We start from the raw sequence: 16,711 nt of genomic DNA on the forward strand, positions 1-16,711 counted from the left end.
AAGTGGAAATTCCATACTATTATTGCATTGCTGTCTACCTCCCCTTTCAGATCTATTAATCTTTGCTTTATATATTTAGGTGCTCTGATGGTGGGTGCATATGTATTTACATGACAAATCTTTTGATTGACCCCTTTATCATCATATAATGACTACCTTTGTTTCTTTTGCTTTTAATTGACTCTAAGTCTACTTTATCTGACATAAATACAGCTATTACTGTTCTCTTTTGTTTTTTTCATTTACATGAAATACTTTTTCTGTCCTGTCACTTTCAATCTGTGTGTGTCCTTAAAAACTGAAGTGAGTTCTTAGAGGGAGCATATAGTTGGATCTTATTTTTGTTGTCTTTTTTTGAATCCATTCAATCAGTCTATGTGTTTTGATTGTAGAATTTAATCTATTTACATTTAAAGTAATTGTTGCCATGAAAGGACTTACCATCACCATATTGTTCATTGTTTTCTGATACTTTTGTAGTTCATTCTTTTCTTTCACTGTGTCTTTCTTTCTTTCTTTTCTTTCTTTCTCTCATGCTGCCTTCTTTTGTGATTTGATAATTTTCTGTAGTGCTATGCTTCCTATCTTTTTATTTTACGGTACCTCTTATAAGTTTTTGCTTTGTGGTTACCATGAGGCTCACATAACACTTCTTGTAGTTATAATGATGTGTTTTAAGTTGGTAACAACGTAAGTTTGGTAACATACAAAAATTTCTTCACTTTTACTCCTAGGCCACATATTTTATGTTTTAGAGAAAGCCTAAAACATGTCACAGTTCATACCTTTTAAAATCTTATAACATTGTTATCATATCTCTAATTATTTTATACTAGTTAAAAGTATTTTACTAAGCATGATTACAATATTAGAGTATTTTGAATTTGACTGTATACTTACCTTTACTCAGTGAGTTATATTTTTTTCAGGTTTTCATGTTACTAATTAGCATAATTTTATTTCAGCTTAAAGAACTCCCATTAGCATTCCCTTCAAGGCAAGTCTGTTGCTGATGAGCTCTTCAAGCTTTTGTTTCAGAAAGTCTTCATATCCCCCTTTATTTTTGAAGGACAGCTTTACTGGGTAAAGGCTTTGCTGGGAAAAGTATTCTGGAATGACAGGTTTGGTGGTTCGTTATTTTTTGTGAACACTTTGAAGACAGTATCCCAAATCCCCTGGCCTGCACTATTTCTGCTGAGAAATCTAATGCTTTACTTATGGAGTTCCTTTTTATGTAATGAGGATATTTTGATTTTTTGCTTTCAGAACTCTCTCTTTGTCATTGATTTTTGACAGGTTGATTACAATGTGTCCCAGTGAAGTCCTCTTTGGGTTGAATGTGTTTGAAAACTTTTTTTTAACTTTTGAATATTTTGATCTTCATGTACTTGGAGTCCCATAGCTTTTCCCATATTTGGGATGTTTTCAGCTAGCATTTCTTTAAATAAACTTTCTACTTCTTTCTCTCTCTTTTTCTTCTGGCAATCCATTATCCATACATTACTTCTCTTGATAATGTCTCCTAAATCCTGTAAACTCTTTTCTTCCTTTTTATTCTTTTTTGCTTCTCCTCTGATTTGATAATTTTAAATGATCTGGCCTCAAGTTCACAGATTCTTTCTTCTGCTTGATCATATCTGCTCTTGGTGCTCTCTATTGCAATTTGCATTTTATTTCTCATATTCTTCAGCTCCAAAATTTCTGTTTCATTCTATTTTTAAATTTTCTCTCTTTTTTGAATTTATTTTGTTTATGCCTTGTTTTCTTGATATATTTTGAGTTGTCTATGTTCTTTTGTAGCTGAGCTTTTTTTTTTTTTTTTTTTTTGAATTCTTTGTTGTGCAATTCATATATCTCTACTTCCTTGGGCTTAGTTGCTGTAAAAGTCTTGCGTTGCTTCGGTGGTGTCATTTTATTGATTTTTTTTTCATGTTCATTTAAGTCTTTTGTTGCTATCTTTATATTTGAAGAAGCAATCATGTCCTCCAGTCTTTTCTGACTGGCATCAAAAGAGAAACAACTTCACCAGTCAACTCAGCTTGAGATTCCTGAGCCTCTCTTGAATCCCCTCTATCAACACAGCCACTCCACACTTCTGTTCCCTTTTGGGAGTATAATTAAGATTGTATGCCATTTCTTGATCTCCCAAACCTGGCCAAATGCTAAGAGCCTCTCGTTTCTTATTTTTAGGTCAGTGCCCTGAAGTGCTCAAGTTTGTGTGTCTTCTCCCAAACCTGTAGAGTTGGGCTAGCTATTTGCACATACTCATGATCCATCTGCTGTCCACAGGGGTACATGCAGGGACCTACCATGGATGGTGGTTATGAGGCATATTGAGTGTTGAAGATGCCTGTGGGCCAGTTAGAGGTATCTATAGTTGAGGTATCATAGAAGATCATAGGGTGACTTCATAATGAAGTCTGTGAAGCAGTTGCCTGCAACCCTTTGTTGAGTTTTGAATCTTGGTTGCTGTTAGTCTCCACCACTCTTCCATCTCTGCTTTCAACTTCTCCCAAATAATGAGCCATGTTAGTGTCATCCATATTCTGGGTCGGGAGAAAAAGAAATGGGCTTCTTGGGAAACATCCTACACAGATGTAGAAATTGAACACTCACTCAATACATTCCCATTTTCTCCCATGGGAGAAATCATGGAGTGAGAGCATCTCTCTTTCCATTGAGTCATACCAACTTGAGGGAGAGGTGACATTGGTAAAGTAAAACTGCTTTTATTACCCTCTTCATTGTGTCTTTTCTTAGAATTTTTTGCTCAACTGGTATGATGGAATTTCCTTCTTAGACTCCCAGATACCCGTGAAGATACTCTTGCCCATGAATGATTGTCAACATTTGTGCTTCTGTGGGGAGATAATGGTAGATAAGTCCCATTCTGCCATCTTGTTGATGTTACTCCTTTTATCTGTAGATTTTTTTATTGTGTATATTAGTTTACATTTAACTAATATTTTGCTACTTGAGGCTTGCCTGAAAAATATTAACCTTTATAAAGCAAAGCAAAGAAAACATCAACTAAGATTATTGAAAGCTCCAGATTACCCTTTAAGCTTATATATACGAAAATAAAATTACAAAAAGATGAACTTTTAAATGCTATAATTTAAGGTAATGTCTATTAGGGAAAAATGCATAAGGAAAGAAAGCTTTTGCATGAAGTAATATGATATTTCTATTTTACCCTGGATGTAACTTGATGTAAGACATGGTGTATTGTCTAATTTTAACATGCATTAATTATAAGCAGAAATACTACAGTACTGTCCATTAAAACTTATGTTCTAGTGTTCTCAGAATAGTTCAGATTTGCTCCTTTTTTCCCAGCTGATGCATTATTTGTCTTGAACAAAACTGTCCCAGATTAAATGACAAATTATTCTTTCAGTCCACACAGAATCAATGCAAACTCTAATGTATTATATAATGGTAATACAACTATAAGATGCCTCAAATTCCAAACTATGCAAGAAAACAGCCTAATGAGAAATTATATTATTCTCCCAAACATTCTACACTAAACAGGTATCTTTTCCCATTAGCTTTTTATCAAGATTGCTTAAACACAGTAAAAATTATTATAAAGTAGAAACAATGGAATGTGTATATAATTGTGATTGCGTTTATCACATGCATCCTCTAGATTTATTAATATATCATGTATGTTAGTTATAAGAGTCAAAAAGTGGGAACAACTCAAATGTCCATCAACTGATGAATAGCTAAGCAATATGTGACATACCCACAAAATGAAATATTATTCATCATAAAAAGGAATAAAGTACTGACATATGCTACCATGTAGATGAAACATGACATTACATCAAATTAAAGAAGCCCATACAATGTACTGTTTATATTAAATATTCAAAATAGGCAAATCCATACTGATGGAAAGCAAATTAGTGGTTTCCAGAGGCTTAAAGACGGAAAGAATGGGAAGTGGCTTCTTAGTAGATATGGGATTTACATTTAGGGGCAGGAAAAAGTTCTGGAACTAGATAGTGATCATAGCTACACAATATTGTGAATGTATTAAATGTCACCAAATTGTAAACTTTAAAATGATAATTTTGTTATGTGTATTTTACCAAAATAAAAATATATCCTATATATATGGTATACTTACTATGTATACTATTGTGTTTCAGAATGGAAGATTCTAAGGAGCAGTGGCCATTGACATATTGCATTTCATTTATTCTAAAAGTAATGTATAATAATATATACTTTCAGTGATTTTTAATTATTTTACTCTATCATCTTTATTACTGTTTTTATGTCCTATGGTGGTATTTGTTAATACTACAAAAGTCTGACATAATTTTTGCTGTATCTTAACTCTAGTCTTAGCCCATCCAGACCAATCATTTCTCTATGATATATTCTACCATTTTGGACATTATATTTTTACATTTATTTATTTGTTTATATTTAATTGTCCTTTTATGTAATTTTTTCCTCTCCACTCTAATTATAAGCTCCTTATAGGGTGGGGCTCATGTGTCATATTTTCCTGTATTATCACTATGCCAAATACAGAACTAAGCATTTAGTACTTAGTCAGTAAATAATCTATTTCCTGATTGATAGCATGTTTGCATAGTTTTATTCTTTTTAACTTGTGAGACAGTGTCTCACCCCATTTCCTAGGCTGTAGTGCAATGGTGTAAACACAGCTCACTGATGCCTCAACCTTCCCAGCTCAAAGGATACTCCCACCTCAGCCTCTCAAGTAGCTGGGACTACGTGCATGTTCCACCATGCCCAACTGTTTTAATTTTTTTTTTTTAAAGATGGAGCCTCGCTGTGTTGCCCAAGCTGGTCTCAAACTCCTGGGTTCAAGTAATCCTCTTGCCTCAGCTTCCCAAAGTGCTAGGATTACAAATGTGAGCCACCATGCCCGGCCTTAATAGTATGTTTCTGTAAAACAGGAATGCAGTAACATTTCAGTTAATTGGTATGTTGGCAACAAATTTATTTTGATTAATGGTTTTTCATGTAACAGTTTTCATCATTTTATTCAGTGCAATTATTTCAAGTGGGATATCCCCTGATGAGACTAGTGGGATCAACCACCAAAATCCTCAAATCTGTGCATTGATAATTGTTTACACTCTTAATTCTCTTATTTTTTTTGGAAGATAACTATGTTTCTCATGAAACTTCAATCAGAGCAATATGTTTGGAAAGAGGCCACATTAAAATGCTCAAAAGTGTTACTAAAAAATGTTACATAAACAGCATATACTTAGAAGACAAAATAAAATATTTACTCTAAAATTTGTATGCTTTAAAATAATAGAGTCAGTAGAGCTTTATAAAAAATGACAGCTTCCTAGTTTTTGATTGAAGAATAAAAAGATAACACTGGCTATACTAGATGATGGAGAGACTCAGAGGTAGTCATGGAATCAGATGGCAAGAAGAATGATCCCTTTGGAACAAATAATCTCATTGCTGGTGTTTATCGAACAATCTACCATGGCATATTTTTCTCTTTCATTATTTCTTCTTTATCTCTACCAAAGCTGTATGTTCTCAAATTAAGGCTACATGAGTAGCTGCATGGCATCCAGCAGTTCAGAGTAAGCAGGTGTAAAGGGACAGACGTAAAATAGGAGTCTAACTTTAAAAATGGAAAATATAACTTTAGCTCTCGTTGTCTTAGCTGACAAAGTAACTCTAGGCTAATGACTAAAGAAATGGTTTTTCACTACATATGTGGGGTTTAAAAACATGATTCAACTAACAGGCAAACACATTCTACCCTCACCAGGTAAGAAAGTCATGATTATATATGACCAGTGCTGGATCATATATAGGCTACCCTGAAGTTATACTCATTAATTAAAATAATTAATGAATATTATGACTTTAGCATAAATTGAATATTTTGCCTGATGATATCAAACAGACTACATTTTAGTCCAAATCTTTAGTTCTTCTGGATTTACATTAATCCCTTTGTTCCCTTTTCACATATGATTTGCCAAAGTGCCAGTGGACTAGGTTCTGGTTAACTGAAGTACTACTGTATACAATGAAATAAAATAGTATTTACTATATTACATATTTAGTTTCTGTTATATTTAAAGTTATACTTAATAACATTCTTATTTTAAAAAATTATTTCTGTGAGTACATAATATGTATATATATTTATGGGGCACATGAGATTTTTTTTGATACAGGCAAGCAATGTGAAATAAGCATGTCACGGAGAAGGAAGTATCCATCCCCTCAAGCACTTATCCTTCAAGTTACAAACAATCCAATTAAATATTTTAAGTTATTCTAAATGTATAATTAAGTTATTATTTACTATGGTCACCATATTGTGCTACCAATTTGTAGTCTTCTTTATTCTTTCTAACTATATGTTTACCGATTACACATTTCACCCTCACCCAAGACCCCATTACGCTTCCTAGTCTCAGGTACCCTTCCTAGTCTCCTGTATTCTCTATGCCCATGAGTTCAATTGCTTTGATTTTTAGATCCCAAAAATAAGTGAGACCATGCCATGTTTGTCTTTCTGTGCGTGGTTTATTTCACTTAACATAATGATCACCAGCTCCATCCATGTTGTTGCAAATGACTGGATTTCTTTGTTTTTGATGTCTGAATAGCATACCAATGTGTGTATGTATGACATTAAAAAAAAACCTATTCGTCTGTTGATAGACATTTAGGTTGCTTTCAAATCTTGGCTAATGTGAACAGTGCTGCAACAAACATATGAGTGCTACAAGTACAGAAATCTTGCTGATACACTGATTTCCTTTCTTTTAGATATATACCCAGTAGTAGGATCGCTAGATAATATGATAGCTCAATTTTTAGTTTTTTGAGAAAACTTCAAACTGTCCTCCACAGTGATTGTACTAATTTACAATCCCAACAACCATATATAAGGGTTCTTTTTTCTCTGCATCCTCCCCAGCATTTGTTATTGCTTGCGATTTAGATATAAGACATTTTAAATGCAGTGAGATAATATCTCATTGTAGTTTTGATTTGCATTTCTCTGCTAATCAATGACATTCACCACCTTATCATATGCTTGTTTGCAATTTGTATGTCTTGTTTTGAGAAATGTCTATTGAAGTCTTTTGCTCATTTTTTATTGGCTTATTAGATTTTCTTCCTATAGAGTTGTTTGAGCTCTTTACATATTGCGATTATTAATCTCTTTTCACATGGGTAGTTTGCAAATATTTTCTCCCATTCTGTGAGTTATTATTCACTTTGTTGATTGTATCTTTTGTTGTGCAGAAGCTGTCAACTTGATGTTATCTCACTTGTCCATTTTTTTCTTTGGTTGCCTAAGTTTATTGTGTATGGCTCAAGAATTCTTTTCCCGGACCAATATCCTGGAGATTTTCTGCAATGTTTTCTTATAGTAGTCTTCTACTTTGGGGTCTTAGAGTTAAGTCTTTAATCCATTTTCATTTGATTTTTGTATATGGCAAGAGATAGGGGTTTAGTTTCATTCTTCTGAATATAAGGATCCAGTTTTCCCAGCACCATTTATTGAAGAGACTGGTATATTTTCATCTAACCCCAGTGTGTGTTCCTGGCACCTTTGTCAAAAATAAATTCACTGTAAGGGTGTGGATTTCTTTCTGGGTTCTCTGTTCTGTTCCATTTGTCTATGTGTCTGTTTTCATGCCAGTACCAGCTGTTTTGGTTACTATAGCTTTGTGGTATTATGTGAGGGCAAGTAATGTGATTCCTCAAGTTTTGTTCTTTTGCTCAGAATAGCTTAGGCTATTCTGGGTGTTTTGTGGTTCCATATTAATTTTAGAATTTTTTTTCTAAATCTGTGAATAATGTCATTGGTATTTTGATAGGGATTGCATTAAATGTATAGATTGCTTATGGTAGCATGAACATTTTACCAACATTCATTAGTCTAATCCATGAACATGGAATATTTTTTCTTTTTTTTATGCTCTTGAATTTCTTTCATCAGTGTTTTTAGTTTTCATTATAGAGACCTTTACTTCTTTGGTTAATTACTAGGTAATTAATTTTATTTGTGGCTATTGTAAATAGGATTGAATTTATTTTCTTTTTACATTGGTCACTGTTGGTGTATAAAAATGCTACTAATTTTTGTATGTTGATTTTGTATCCTGCAATTTTACTGAATATTTTTATCACTTCTAATAGTTTTCTTGTGGAGTTGTTTTTTTCAAATATAAGATTATACTATCTTCAAACAAGAATAATTTGACTTCTTCCTTCCCAATTTGGATTCTTTTATGTTTTTCTTATGTCTGATTGCTCTAGCTAGGACTTCTAGTATTATGTTGAATACAAGTGCTGACAATGGGCATTCCTGTCATGTTCTATATTTAGAGGAAAGGCTTTCAATTTTTCACCATTCATTATGATACTATCTAAAGCTCTTTCATATATGACTTCGATTATGCTAAGGAAAGTTTCTTCTATCCCCAGTTGTTTCAGGGTTTTTATCATGTAAGAATGTTGAATTTTATCAAATGGTTTTTCAGCATCAATTGAAATGATCATGCAGTTTTCATCGTTTATTCTGTTGACATATCACATGGATTTGTTTATATTGAAATATCCTTGCATCTCAAGGATAAATCTCACTTGGTCACAATGAATAATCTTTCTAATGTATTGTGGAATTTGGTTTGCTAGTATTTTGTTGAAGATTTTTGCATCAAGATTCATCAGAGATATTGGCCTGTAGATTTATCTTTTTATTGTGTCAGTCTAGTTTTGGAAACAGGGTAATACTGTCCTCATAGAATGAGTTTGGTATTACTCCCTCCTCCTGCATTTATTGAAGTAGGTTGAATAAGATTGACATTAATTATTTAAATGTTTGGTTGCATTCAGCAGTGAAGGCATAGTGTCCTGGGCTTTTTTTTTTTTTTTTTTAACTGGAAGACCTTTATTATGGTTTCAGTCTCAATACTTGCTATTGGTCTGTTCAGGTTTTGGATTTCTTTTCATTTCAATCTTGGTAGATTGTATGTATATAGGAATTTTTCTATTTCTTCTACGTTTTCCAAATTATTAGCATAAAGTTGCTCACAGTAGTCACTAATGATCCTTTGAATTTCTGCAGTATCAATTATAATGTCTCCCTTTTCATTTTTGATTTTATTTATTTAGATCTTCTCTCTTTTTTCCTTATTCTGAATAAAGGTTCTCAGTTTTGTTTAACTTTTCCAAAAAACCACCATTTTGTTTAATCAATCTTTTTCATTGTTTTTTTCATTTCCATTTCATTTATTTGTGCTCTGATCTTTATTATCTCTTCTACTAACTTTGGTTTGATTTGCTCTTACCTTTCTATTTTTTTTAAGGTGTATTATTACATTATTCATCTGCAGATTTTCCTCTTTTTTGATGTAGGCACTTATAGCCATAAACTTTCCTCCTGGTACTGCTTTTGCTGAATTCCATAGGTTTTAGTATATTGTGTTTCCATTATGATTTGTTTCAAGAAATTGTTCAATTTTCTTCATTATTCACTGGTCAATCAGAAGCATACTGTTTAATTTCCATTTATTTATATAGGTTTAAAAGTTCTTGTTATTTATTTCTAGTTGTATTTCATTGTAGTCAGAGAAAATGCTTGATATTATTTAAATTTTTTTTGAATGTTTTCAGACATATTTTGTGACCTAACATATGATCTATCCCTGAGAATGATCCATGTGCTAAGGAAAAGAACGTGTATTCTATAGCTGTTAGATGACATTTTCTGTAAATATCTATTAGGTCCATTTGGTCTATAAGAGTCCAGACTAAATCTGATGTTTCTTTGTTGATTTTCTGTCTGGAAGATCTGTCCAATGCTGAAAGTGTGGTGAAGTCTCCAGCTATTATTGTATTGGGACCTATCCCTCCCTTTAGCTCTAATAATATTTGCTTTATATTTCCATGTGCTTCAGTGTACATATATATTGAAAATTACTATATTATCTTGTGAAATTGACCCCATTATCATTATATAGCAAACTTCTTTGTCTCTTCTCATAGTTTTTGTCTTGAAATCTAATTTGTCTGATATAAGTATAATGACCCTTGCTCTTCTTTGGTTTCCATTGGCCTGGAATATTTTTCCATCCTTTTATTATCAGTCTACATGTGCCTTTTTAGGTGGAGTGTTTCTGGTCAGCAGATCAGTGGGTCTTGTTTCTTTAGCCATATAGCTAGTTTATGTGTTTTGATTGGAGAGTTCAGTCTATTTACATTCAGTATTACTATTGGTAAGTAAAGACCTACTCCTGCCATTTTTCTTATTTGTTTTTTAGTTGTTTATGGTCTTCTCTTCCTTTCTTCTTTCCTTCCTGTCTTCCTCTAGTGAAGGTAATTTTCTCTGGTGATATGACTAAGTTTCTTTCTTTTTATTTTTGATGTATCCATTGTATGCTTTTTGGTTTGGAGGTTACCATGAGGCTTGCAAATACTAACTTACATCCCATTATTTTAGCATGATAACAACTTAATACTATTTGTATAAACAAACAAAAAGAAAGAAAACTAATAAAAACTCTGTGCCTGAACTTAGTTCCCTTGCTTTTTTTTTTATATATATACTTTAAGTTCCAGGGCACACATGCAGATCTTGCAGGATTGTTACATAGTTATGCACATGCCATGGTGGTTTGCAGCATCCATCCCCATGTCACCTACATTAGGCATTTCTCCTAATGTTATCCCTCCCCAATCTCCCCACTCCCTGCTATCCCTCCCCTAGCCCTTCTGACCCCCAAAACAGACCCCCGTGTGTGATATTTCCCTCCCTGTGTCCATGTGTTCTCATTGTTCAACACCCACTTATGAGTGAGAACATGCGGTGTTTGGTTTTCTGTTCTTGTGTTAGTCTGCTGAGAATGATGGTTTCCAGCTTCGTCCATGTCCCTGCAAAGGACGTGAACTCATCCTTTTTAATGGCTGCACAGTATTCCGTGGTGTATGTGTGCCACATTTTCTTTATCCAGTCTATCGTTGATGGGCATTTGGGTTGGTTCCAAGTCTTTGCTATTGTAAACAGTGCCACAATGAACATATATGTGCATATGTCTTTATAATAGAACAATTTATAATCCTTTGGGTATATACCCAGTAATGGGATTGCTGAGTAAAATGGAATTTCTATTTCTAGGCCCTTGAGGAATCCCACACTGTCTTTCACAATAGTTGAACTAATTTATTCTCCAACCAACAGTGTAAAAGTGTTCCTACTTCTCCACATCCTCTCCAGTATCTGTCTCCAGATTTTTTAATGATGGCCATTCTAACTGGCATGAGATGGTATCTCAATGTGGTGTTGATTTGCATTTCTCTAATGACCACTGATGATGAGCATTTTTCCATATGTTTGTTGGCCTCATAAATGTTTTCTTTTGAAAAGTGCCTGTTCATATCCTTTGTCCACTTTTTGATGGGGTTATTTTTTTCTTGTAAATTTGTTTTAGTTCTTTGTAGATTCTGGATATTAGCCCTTTGTCAGATGGGTAGCTTGCAAAAAGTTTTTTTCCATTCTGTTGGTTGCTGGTTCACTCTAATGATTGTTTCTTTGGCCGTGCAGAAGCTCCTAAGTTTAATTAGATCCCATCTATCTATTTTGGCTTTTGTTGCCATTGCTTTTGGTGTTTTAGTCCTGAAGTCCTTGCCTATGCCTATGTCCTGAATGGTATTGTCTAGGTTTTCTTCTAGGGTTTTTATGGTGTTAGGTCTTATGTCTAAATCTTTAATCCATCTGGAGTTAATTTTTGTATCAGGTGTAAGGAGGGGGTCCAGTTTCAGCTTTCTGCACATGGCTAACCAGTTTTCCCATTACCATTTATTGTATGACTATGTCTTGAAAAGTTGTTGTAGTTATTTTTTTATGGCTTCATCTTTTTGCTTTTCTACTTAAGATAAAATTAGTTTCCATGCCACAGCTACAGTTTTATAATATTCTGTATTTTTCTGTGTACTTACTATTATCATTGAATTTTATGTTTTCAAGTGATTATTTATTGCTTATTTATGTCCTTTTCTTTTTGATTGAAGCACACCCTGTAGCATTTCTTATAGGCCCAGTCTGTTATTTCTGAAATTCCATAGCTATTGTTTGTCTCGGAAAATCTTTATTTCTCTTGCACGTTTGAAGGATATTTTTGCTGGATATACCTTTCTAGGGTAAAAGTTTTTTTTTTTTTTTTTTTCTTCAGCACTTTAAATATGTCATGTCACTCTCTCCTTGCCTGTGAGGTTTCCACTGAAAAGTCAGCTGCCAGATGTATTGGAGCTGCATTGTATGCCATTTGTTGCTTTTCTCTTGCTTTTAGAATCCTTTCTCCACTGCTAACCTTTAGGAGTAGGATTATTAAATGACTTGAGGTCGCCTTTTCTGGGTTGAATCTGCTTTATGTTCAATTTCTTTCTTGTACTTGGATAATTATATGTTTCTGTAGGTTTGAGAAGTTTTCTGTCATTATCCCTTTGAATTATTTTGCTACTGCTATCTCTTTCTCTGCCTCCTTGAAGGCTAGTAACTCTGAACTTTGCCTTTTTCAGGTTATTTTCTTGATCCTGTAGGTGTGCTTCATTCTTTTTTGCTTTTTTCTTTTGACTCTTCTGTTCATTTTCAAATAGCCTGTCTTCAATCTCAGTAATTCCTTCTGCTTGATCAATTCTGCTATTAAAGGAAGCTGATGCATTATGCAGTATGCCAATTGCATTGTTCAGCTTCAGAATTTCTGCATTATTCTCTATAATTATTTTAATCTCTTTGTTCAATTTATCTGATAGAAGTCTGCATTCCTTCTCTGTGTTATCTTGACCTTTTTTTTTTTTTTGAGTTTTCTCCACACAGCTATTTTGAATTATCTGTCTGCAAGGTCATATACCTCTGTTTCTCCAGTACTGCCTCATGGTTTTTATTTAGTTCGTTTGGTGCGGTCATGTTTTTTCTGGATGGTGGTAATGCTAGTAGATATTCTTCAGTGTCTGGGCACTGAAGAGTTAGACATTTATTGTAGTCTTCATTGTCTTATTTGTAGCCATTCTCCTTTGGAAGGCTTTCCAGACATTTGAAAGGATGTGGGTTTGTGATCTAAGCTATATCTGCTTTAGGGGACACTCCAATCCCATTAATGCTGTGATTCTTGCAGACTCGTAGTGGTGCTGCGTTTATGGTATTAGACACAATCTGAGAGATTTCTCTGGATTATCAGGCAGAGACTCTTGTTCTCTTGTCTTACTTTCTCCCAAACAAACAGAGTGTCTCTCTATCTTTTCTAACCCATGTAAAACTGGAGCTGCAGTGACAACAAGCACCCCTGTGGCCACCACCACCATGACCCTGCTGGGTCATACCTGAAGCCAGCACAGTGCTGGGCCTCATTCAAGACCCACTGTAACTATTCCCTGGCTACTTCCCATGCTTGCTCAAGGCTCTGCTGCTCTACAATCAGCATGTGGCAAAGCCAGCCAGGCCTACATTCTTCCCTTCAGGGCAGTGAGGTCCCCCAGCCCGTAGGTGGGTCTAGAAGTACTGTTTGGTAGTCAGCGACTAGTGTCAAAAACCTTAAAAGTCTACCTAATGTTTTATTGTATTGCAGTTGAGCTGACAAACCACAAGACACAGTTCTTCGCACTGTTTTTCTCTCTTTCCAAATTCAGAGGAGCCTCTCCCCATAGCCACCACCACCTCAGGCCATGAGGTATACTGCCAGACTACCACTGATATTCCCTTATGACCCAAGATCTCTTAAGTCAACTTACTGTGAATGCTGCCTGCCCTGGAACTCACCCTTTAGATCAGTGGCCTCTCCTCTGATTCAGGTCAGGATCAGAAATGCCACCCAAGGGTCAAGTCTTACAGTTACAGACCCCAAGAGCTCACCTGGTGGTCTACCCCTCTCCACTTCTGTGGCCTGATATTGCTGAAATCCCACAGCTTTTGTTTGTGCTGGTATCTAAGATGCAAGACAAAGTTCCATTTACTACTCTCTCTGCTTTTCTCAAGCAGAAGGAGTTTTACACTATAGCCACCATAGCTGGTAATGCACTGAGCCTCACCTAAAGCCAGCCTGTCTCAGAGACTCACCAAGACCCTCAATGTAGTACCTGGGTATTGCTGCTGGTTATGCAGGGCCTGAGGGCTCTTCAGTTAGCAGGTGATGAATGCTGGTAGGACTAGGTCCTTTCCTTCAAGGCAACAGTTTCCCTTATGGCCCAGGGTGTGTCTAGAAATGTCATCTGGAAGTTAATGCCTGGAATGGGGGCCTCATGACTCTGACCAGTGCCCTATCCTTCTGTGGCTCAGTGGGAAACCTAGATGCAAGACAAAGTCTTTCCCACCCTTCCTTCTCCTCTCTTCAAGCGGAAGGAAGGGGTGCCTTTCAGTGTTGAAAGCCATGCAGCCTGGGGTTAGGGTAGGGATGATTGCAGCAGTCTTCTATTCATCTTGCTTCTATCTTAATAGTACTGATGTAATCATCTTTAGTCATTGAGTACAAGGTTTAAGTTTTCTACAAAATTTACATGATTATATTTTGTTTCATTATAACTTACTACATGTTAGATTAAGCAATGTCTTATTGAAAATATTTTTTTTCTCATAAGTAACCTTATAGAACATTCTTACAGATACTTTTTTTTTTGGACAGAGTCTTGCAGGCTTAGGTGCAGAGTAGTGCAATCATCCTGCCTCAACCTCCTGAGTAGCTGACACTACAGATGCATACCAACTCTTCTGGCTAATTTTTTATTTTTATTTTATAGAGACAGGGTCTCATTATGTTTCTCAGGCTGATCTTTAACTTCTGCATTCAAGTAATCCTTCTGCCTCAGCCTCCCAAACTTCTGTGATTATAGATGTGAACCACTGTGCCTAGCCCAAAAAATAATTTTTAAAACTATCAGTTTACAAGAAATTTTAATAATATTTAATAGTTTTCAGATTTATTTTTCTTTAATATATATTTTAAATGGCACAAACTATATTTTGTATTGGGAATAGTATTAAAATTATTAGAATAATTTTACTGTTCTTTTATGATGTATTACAAATAAAATGTAAATTAGAATGCAATTAAAATAAATTCACAAGGATTTTATTGTTTTAAGCATACCAGTATCTTAAAATTTTTCAGGAAAGAATTGCTTTCAGTAAGATTTACCTTCTCAAGATTGAAGAGCATTTTATATTGAGTTAGCTGATATGCTATGAAACCAAGGCCAGGGCCCCTTGATAAAAAACAGTGACTGTTTGTTTGTTTGTTTTTGAGACGGAGTCATCTCACTCTCTACCTTCCAGGTTGGAGTGCAGTGGGGTGATCTTGGCTCAGTGCAACCTCCGCTTCCCGGGTTCAAGGGATTCTTCTGCCTCAGCCTCCCAAGTTGCTGGGATTACAGGCATATGCCACCACACCCGGCTAGTGGTTTTTTGTACTTTTAGTACAGATGGGGTTTCACCATGTTGGCCAGGCTGGTCTGGAACTCCCGACCTCAAATGATCCACCTGCCTCAGTCTCCCAAAGTGCTGGGATTACAGGTGTGAGCCACCGCCAGCCCAGCCTGTTGCTTTTTTACTAACTTATGACTTCTCTAGTATTCATCTAAAAAACAGAGACAGTACCTATACAAATCAACTTTATTTAATTATTTTAACAAATACTTTGATTTCATATAACCAAACTATTCTATACACATGGAAAAATGAATATGACAGGAATATGATTCTCAGGTGATTAAAAAAATAATATTCACTTTTGGCAAAATAAGCAAATATCTACTCATAAAGAGCAATGTGGAGAAAAGGAAATATGTTTGCAAATTATCCACAGTCATTTAAAATAGATAACAACTAAGTTGCCTTATACCCCAAATGTAAATGGGCCTTTATATTTTGAACAGTGAAGCCAATTACAGAAATTTGTTGGCATTCCTGTCATCTAGGAAGATCATTAAAATAATTTTAGTGATTTCATCTCTCACTTTTCTTCTTACTTATCATGTTCTTCCAGACATAGCCAATACTATAGCTTTTCTATCTAGAATTATTTATAAATTCATCACAATGACTGGTATGTAGGTACTGTTTTACCCTCTCAGAGAGTTCTTTCGTTACCTCATTAATTCATAATTCACACAGTTTTCCATGTGTACAGAACAGTTTGATATTATGCTTTCAAAATATTTGATTAAATAATTCTATAAGATAGATATGCATAGATATCGTCTCTGTTTCTTAGATGAATACTGGAGAAATCTTAAGCTAGTGAAAAACCAAGTCACTATTTTTTTTTTTCTGACTTTTAGGTTTGGGGGATACATGAGGAGGTTTCATATATAGGTAAATTATTTGTCACTGGGGTTTAGTGTACAAATGATCTCATCACCCAACTAGTAAGCACAGTACCTAATAGTATTTCAGTGCTCACCCTCCTCCACCCCTCCCCACTCACGTAGTCCCCAGTATCTATTGTTCTCATCTTCGTGTCTACATGTACTCAATATTTAGCTCCTACTTACAAGTGAGAACATGAGGTATTTGGATTTCTGTTCCTGTGCTAATTCACTTAGGATAGTGGCCTACAGCCACATTCATGTTACTGCAAAGGAAATGATTTTCTTTTTATGGCTATGTAGTATTCGATGATGTGTATATACATATATATATATATATATATATATATATATATGTATATAT

The 16,711-nt window shown here is 34.7% G+C and overlaps 1 protein-coding gene and 1 long non-coding RNA gene across 2 annotated transcripts in view; one reads left to right on the forward strand and one right to left on the reverse strand.

Annotated features, from left to right (window-relative positions):
- The window catches only part of PCDH11X (protocadherin 11 X-linked), an 807,063-nt gene that overhangs the window by 213,929 nt on the left and 576,423 nt on the right, over positions 1-16,711 (forward strand). The gene's annotated exons all lie outside the window — the stretch shown is intronic.
- The window catches only part of LOC116536868, a 7,104-nt gene continuing 469 nt past the window's right edge, over positions 10,077-16,711 (reverse strand). Inside the window, exons 2-3 of the long non-coding RNA XR_004262838.1 lie at positions 14,345-14,349; positions 10,077-10,089 (exon numbers count right to left, since the gene is read on the reverse strand). This is a non-coding gene — a long non-coding RNA (uncharacterized LOC116536868). The remainder of the gene's footprint in view (positions 10,090-14,344; positions 14,350-16,711) is intronic.

Source organism: Sapajus apella, unplaced genomic scaffold (genome assembly GCF_009761245.1).
Source record: "Sapajus apella isolate SASKATOON/1434 unplaced genomic scaffold, GSC_monkey_1.0 scaffold104, whole genome shotgun sequence".
Classification (NCBI taxonomy): Eukaryota; Metazoa; Chordata; class Mammalia; order Primates; family Cebidae; genus Sapajus; species Sapajus apella.